This window comes from Clupea harengus, chromosome 12 (assembly GCF_900700415.2).
Source record: "Clupea harengus chromosome 12, Ch_v2.0.2, whole genome shotgun sequence".
In the NCBI taxonomy this organism is placed as follows: domain Eukaryota; kingdom Metazoa; phylum Chordata; class Actinopteri; order Clupeiformes; family Clupeidae; genus Clupea; species Clupea harengus.
The window spans coordinates 13079500-13086699 of NC_045163.1; positions in this window are offsets into that span (position 1 = coordinate 13079500).

Here is a 7200-nt window from a genome sequence, read left to right on the forward strand (position 1 = left end):
TTTTGGTGATCGACCTTTCCTGCCTTTTGAAGTAGGACGTGCACGCGCAAATACCATGATAACTTTAGCCTGGTTGAAATTAACCACATGATTAGGATGCGGATCAGCCGTTAACGAACCGATATTTGCTGTTCTCAATCAGCTCGCTAATCTTAACGGGCTAAAAGGCCAATTGATTAACTTAGCTTCAATCCTACGACGAACGTACCCCTGACGTGCAGGTGAAGCCTTTGTTGACACGCTTGCTGAAAGTTCCGTTCTGCTTGCAACGATAACCCACAATAACCCCAGGAAGTAAAACGAAACGAGGAAGTAAAATGAGTTTGTTGTATCAAATGAAAGGTTTTTACAACAAACAACCCTGTTAATCGACTGGGTAATATAAAAACCTTTTATATGCAACGAGTTTTATTGTTCCATTTGTCCTAATGATCGGGAAAATAGTTAAAAGCGTGTTTGAAAGTTATAGTAGCCTATTTGTCATTATAAAGTCCTAATCTGTCTACTCGCTAGATCAGACTTTATAATGGTATTTTGTTAACTGTGCATTATATTAACTTGCTTTAAAACAAGGTAAGATATAGTGAGTTAATTTTAAGCGTACAGGATACTTTGATAATGACTAAGATGTAGCTGAAAATTGACAATTAATATTACTTTCATAGTAACATCAAAATGGGTTAAAAACGATTCACTGATGTTACAAAAGTATGATTTTCTTGTTTAAATATAGGGAACACTGACTAAACAGGCATCATTGCAAATATTGTAGTAAGAAACAGTAAAACACACAACAAATCTGCTGATAAAAGGATTATGTCTTCAATAAAGTTGGTTGAACATGTTCAGAACACTGTAAAGAAAGGGTAAAAAATGTTTAGCAGTAATTAATCTGGCCATTCACTGTGAAAAACACTTGACACACAGATCACACAGGTGAAAAGGGATTATCTCCAATGCCAGGGTATTGCCATGTGACACGTATCACTCTTTGCTGATGAAACTAAAGATTGTGTCTCAATGAAAGGGGGGTGGAATATGTTCAGGACACTACAAACATTAAATAAAATGTGTGAAATAGTTGAGATTTACGTCCCTGAATGCTCCACAATACTTTAAACATAGGTGATCAGACAGGCGATAATGCATTGTCTTCAATGGTAGGGCCATGTGACATGTATCACTCTTTGCTGAAAAAACTAAAGATTGTGTCTCAATGAAAGGGGGGTGGAATATGTTCAGGACACTCCAAACATTAAATAAAATGTGTGAAGTAGTTGAGATTTACGTCCCTGAATGCTCCACAATACTTTAAACATAGGCCTACACACAGGCGAAAATGCATTTATTCAATGACAGGGCCATGTGACACGTATCACTCTATGCTGATGAAACTAAAGATTGTGTCTGAATGAAAGGGGGGTGGAATATGTTCAGGACACTCCAAACATTAAATAAAATGTGTGAAGTAGTTGAGATTTACGTCCCTGAATGCTCCACAATACTTTAAACATAGGCCTACACACAGGTGAAAATGCATTACCTTCAATGGCAGGGCCATGTGATACGTATGACACTTTGCTGAAAAAACTAAAGATTGTGTCTCAATGAAAGGGGGGTGGAATATGTTCAGGACACTCCAAACATTAAATAAAATGTGTGAAGTAGTTGAGATTTACGTCCCTGAGTGCTCCACAATCCGAGATAATCCCTTTTCACCTTTGTGATCTGTGTGTCAAGTGTTTTTTCACAGTGAATGACCAGAATAATGACTGCTAAACATATTTTACCCTTTCTTTACAGTTCTGAACAAGTTCAACCAACTTTAATGAAGGCATAATCCTTTTATCAGCATATTGGGGTGTGTTTTACTTTTTCTTAATACAATATTGTCTGTTTAGTCATTGTTCATTATATTAAAACAAGAAAACCATACTTTTGTAACATCAGTGAATCGTTTTTAACCCATTTTGATGTTACTATGAAATTAATATCTCTGATAGTTTAAGAAAACACGGGGCTAATAAGGGACTTTTATTTTGAAAAATTGTAACCGGAAGTCGCTCGAGCTCATTTGCCTATAGTTGCTCACTGAACGCTGCTCTTGCTGAAGTGCTTGCTAAGCCGAGTCCGGAAGGGGGAAGGCTAGCACCACCGGGAAGGACCTGGACAGACGAACTTTGAGTTTGCAACCTCAGTTGGTAGGACTTAAGTTAGGAGCAACTTTATGAAGCCTATGTTTTGCATTTGAAGAACTTTATTGTTTGCTTCCTGAAATACTTTGTGTTGGTGAATAAACCGAATTCCTCGTTTGAAAGCACTTTTGCCTGCTCTGTCCTGTTGATTACGCACTGCCCTACACCCAGCTCAGTGGTAAAGCCTCTCATCAGGGGCGGCCCTAGCACATTTGGCGCTCTAGGCGAGCTTCACTCCTGGCGCCCCCCCCCCCCAAAAAAAAACGAAAACGGAATTGCAACTTTCAAACGCTATTTTGCCCTGTAAGACTGCATTTCTTTCACATAAACACAACAACGATCGCGACAATGAACAAACATTAATTCAAGAACAAATCACTGAGAAAATGTCACGCCTGTGCTGGACTACGCTCCGGCCACGCCCCCTGTTGAACTGTTTATGGACACGCACACACCTCCACGTCATCTTCCCAATCGCCTGCAAATAATGTTTTCTTAGTCTTCTAAAAGTGAATCTAAAATGATATAACAAAAGTATGTATTATCATCATTTGTTAAATGTAGTTATTAAGCATTTTGGTGTATTTGGACAGCCTGACATTTTTTTATCCCAAGATGCATAGCTCTTGATTAGTTGAATCATGTCTAATTAAACTGGCTAGCTCGCTCCACCAAAACTAAAGCTGTCCAAATTTGATTACTCAAATTTTTATGACGCAAAATGACGCAAATTGCGGTACAGCTGAACTTGAACTGATGTATCGACTGAATGGCAATAACAAGGAACGTCACAAGTCACTGGCTAGCTAGCGTTAGCTAACTAGCAAGATTACATACAAACCATTAGCTAAAGTTGACAACACTTGGATTTTTACCAGTATTCCTCACTTATTGACAAGTTGCCGTGTTTGGCTTCCTTAATGGGTGTGCTATGCAACGAGTAAGATATGTGTAGTGTTGTTGCACTGGCTATTGGCTTTATATGTGCGCCCCTATTTTAATCATGTCTTTTTTTGTATAATGTAGAATAAATCATTTTTGATATACCCGCCTCTGTAAAATCATTAAAGAACTATGTGACAGGGAGTAGGAAAACGTTCAATGATAAGGTACATCTTTACTTCTTAACTCCACTAAAGTGCCGCGGGCAATTCACGCATGAACGTTTTCTTATCTGGAATTCATTCTAGGCTAGAACAGGATTTAAGGATTTACCTTTCTCCTTGGCACGTTTCTTTTCTTCTTCCTTTCTTTTCTTCCTAAATTGCGCCCCGGATGGCTTTTGCCTCTTCATTATTTTGTTCTTCAAAGTTTCTTGAACACACACACACTCTAACCAAACGCCTCACTGTGCTTGCATGTTCTGACAACAACAAGGACGTACGTACCCCTTCCGTTTTTTGGCTCATTTTACCCTAATGTTAGAAAAAAAATGTTATGTCAAAATATTGGTTGGAGATATAGAAGGGGGCGCAAAAAAAAAACCACAATTCTTTTTTTTTTTTTTTTGCTGGGCGCAGTTTTTTGCGCCCCCCTCTGAGTGGCGCCCTAGGCGACCGCCTATACCGCCTGTAGGAAAAACCGCCCCTGCCTCTCATGATACCACAGTGTGTATGTGTGTCTGTGTGTGGTTCATTGACCCTGTGTGTGTTTCTGTGTGTGTGCCTGTGTGTAGTTCATTGTATGTGTGTGTGTGCCTGTGATAGAATCTAAATGAGCACGCCAAAGATGAAGAACAGACCGGAGGACGCAGTCAGGAATTCTGGAGTTTATTTCAACGTGGAGACCCCCTCTCAGCTGGTGCTCAGAGAATGGCCTACCTGGTTGTAGAATATGTTGGCATTTATACTATTTTACCATTTAGTCAGGTAGAATACAGGATGGGAGACCACACCCTACTGGTGAGTGCAGGAAGGGGAGACAGTGGGATGGAGGAGGTTCACCTATGGGGGAGGGGGTGATAACAGGACAAAAGGTGGCAGCAGGAAAGAGGCTATCTGGGAGGGGGGGGGGGTTCACATGCTTATTGTTCAGGTCTCAGCAGGAGACAGACAGAGTACACATCCAAGGGTATGATTTACAGATACAAATGATACAAAATAACAGTAGAATAGCTATTTTGCGGTTCCATCACCTGTGTGTGGTTCATTGACTGTGCCTGTGTGCCTGTGTGTGGTTCATTGACTGTGTGTGTGACTGGGTGTGTGTGCCTCATTATTACCCCCAGTGAGGTGAATGTCGTAGTGGAGTCTGTCGCTCCTTCTCAACCATCAGGGGTCAGGCTAGGAGGGCAGCTAGAAAGGCACATCACTTAGCACTGGGCAAGGAGCACCGACCGGGCTCTGTGTGTGTGTGTGTGTGTGTGTGTGTGAGAGAGGGAGAGAGTGAGAGAAGTGAGAGAAAGAAAAAAAGAGTCTATTATCTTTAAACTGGAACTGTATTTGTTGGCTCTTGTATGGTGCTGCTGTGGCTGTCTGTCAGTGTGGGGAGTGAGGAGAGAAAACGTTCACAAGAACACTCACTCACACACACACACACACACACACTCAAACACACACACACACACACACACATACAAACGCACACACACACACATGCAAACATACACACACAAACACACACACACACACACATACCACACACACATACATACAAACACACACTCACACACACACACACACACACACACACACACAAACACACACATACACTCACACACACACACACACAAACACATGAGAGAGAGAGAATCATCTCACAGGAACAGTAACACTAACTGCCCACTTCTGACTTCATGTGTTTCCATTTGTCCATGCCCCTACTTCTTTCCCTCTCTCTCTCCATCTCTCTCTCCCTCCCACTCTCTGTCTTTCTCTGCCTTTGTGCCATTCTGGTGTTTAGAGAGATGGCAATGATGGACTGACCACACACATCACTTTAAAAGGCTGCTGTTAAAGAGTTATATGTGTCACACATAGACACACACACACACACACAAATGCCTTAATTGGACTCTTAATTGATTCTGTTTTTACTACAGTCAATTAGGGAAGAGAAAGGCTTCTATTGAGTGGACATGCACGGAGAGAGAGATAGAGAGAATCACACACACACACACAAACAGATGTGTGCACAAACACACACACACACAATAAGATGTGTGCACAAACACACACACACACACACACACACACACACACAAACAGATGCGTGCACAAACACACACACACATACACACTCCCATGTAGTCCTTCCAGGGTCGAGTTCTTTATTAGAAACATGATGGCACCTCTTTATGCACATAGTGTGTGGGAGAGCAGAGGCGAGCGAACACACATCCTGACAATCCCAGTCCGCCTACGCCTCGGCTTTACACGTCTCACCTCAGGCAGTGGAGAAATACAACACACTGCTATTTACTCTCAAACACATGCGGTAAATAATAATAATAACCATAATGCCTTTCTATAGATGGAATATACTTTAATATGCACCATAATAATTCTCTCTATAGATGGACTATACTTTAATATGCACCATACTAATTCTCTCTATAGATGGACTATACTTTAATATGCACCATAATATTTTTTTCTATAGATGGACTATACTTTAATATGCACCATAATAATTCTTTCTATAGATGGACTATACTTTAATATGCACCATAATAATTCTTTCTATAGATGGACTATACTTTAATATGCACCATAATAATTATTTCTATAGATGGACTATACTTTAATATGCACCATAATAATTCTTTCTATAGATGGACTATACTTTAATATGCACCATAATAATTTTCTTGACTTCTGTCATGAGAGTGACTTAACTGGAGTCTCTCACTCAAAGTGATTATTATTAACTTTCCCTTAAATATCCAGTAAAATATCCCAAAAATTGATACCAGGACCAGATCACATGGAATTTTGTACATTAATAGGGATCACAGAGAGGAGAAATGGAGGGGTTTGTCACCTCCAGAGGGGCTTGTCACCTCCAGAGGGGCTTACCTGCAGCCTACAGAGATCAGAATTCCCATGTGTCTGAGATCTATGTTTAAATCTATTCAGCTGCAGGACTGAGGCCACTGTACCACTGATCAACACCTAATTACTGCAGAGTAATTTGTAAGTAGAAGACTATGTGTGTACAATCCAAAGATTCTCAGCCCACAATTTAAAGCCTTACAGCGATGTCTTAAACATGTTGTGTTCCATCTGTAAAATAACAGTGGAGGGTTTACTAAACTGAGATTTCCTTCAACCACTACCTGTGTTAGAGTGAATAGCTCTACTGACCTGAAATCTACATATATTTACTCCAACGCTTCACTTGATCCCTCATGTCTTTTCCTTAGTCCAGTAAATAAAGACTTTTTAATTATTACATGACTCTACTTACAGTTGTTGTGCAGTGCGGGGCTCCAATCGTCTTAGAATACCTAGTATAATTTTAGGTCATCATGAAACCAGTGCATAATGGTTATAGTAATAGAAATTGATACAAATGGTATAATTGCAATTGATAAACTTGTGATTTGATAAAGTGTTTGACAAACTGTGACAACTAAGTTTTGGATTGTGCATGAGTGTGTGTGTGTGTGTGTGTTTGAGTGTGTGTGCGTGTGTGTCTACATTGTGCATGGTCTGTTGGACAAGGGGTGGTGCCTTCTACAACAGATGGAATTTGTCCCTCATACTAAGACTTCTGTGTGTGTGTGTGTGTGTGTGTGTGTGTGTGTGTGTGTGTGTGTGTGTGTGTGCGTGTGTGTATATGTGTGCGTGTGTATATGTGTGCGTGTCTGCTCGACTAAATTGAAACTGCCAGAGACTAATTGTTCAATTTTCTTCCTTCCTTTTTTCTGGAACGGGACACTAAAATAGTCTCACTAAAGGCTGGAGAAGAACACACACACACACACACACACACACACACACATACACACACACGCACGCGCACACACACCACACACACACACATACATACACACATCTGGGTA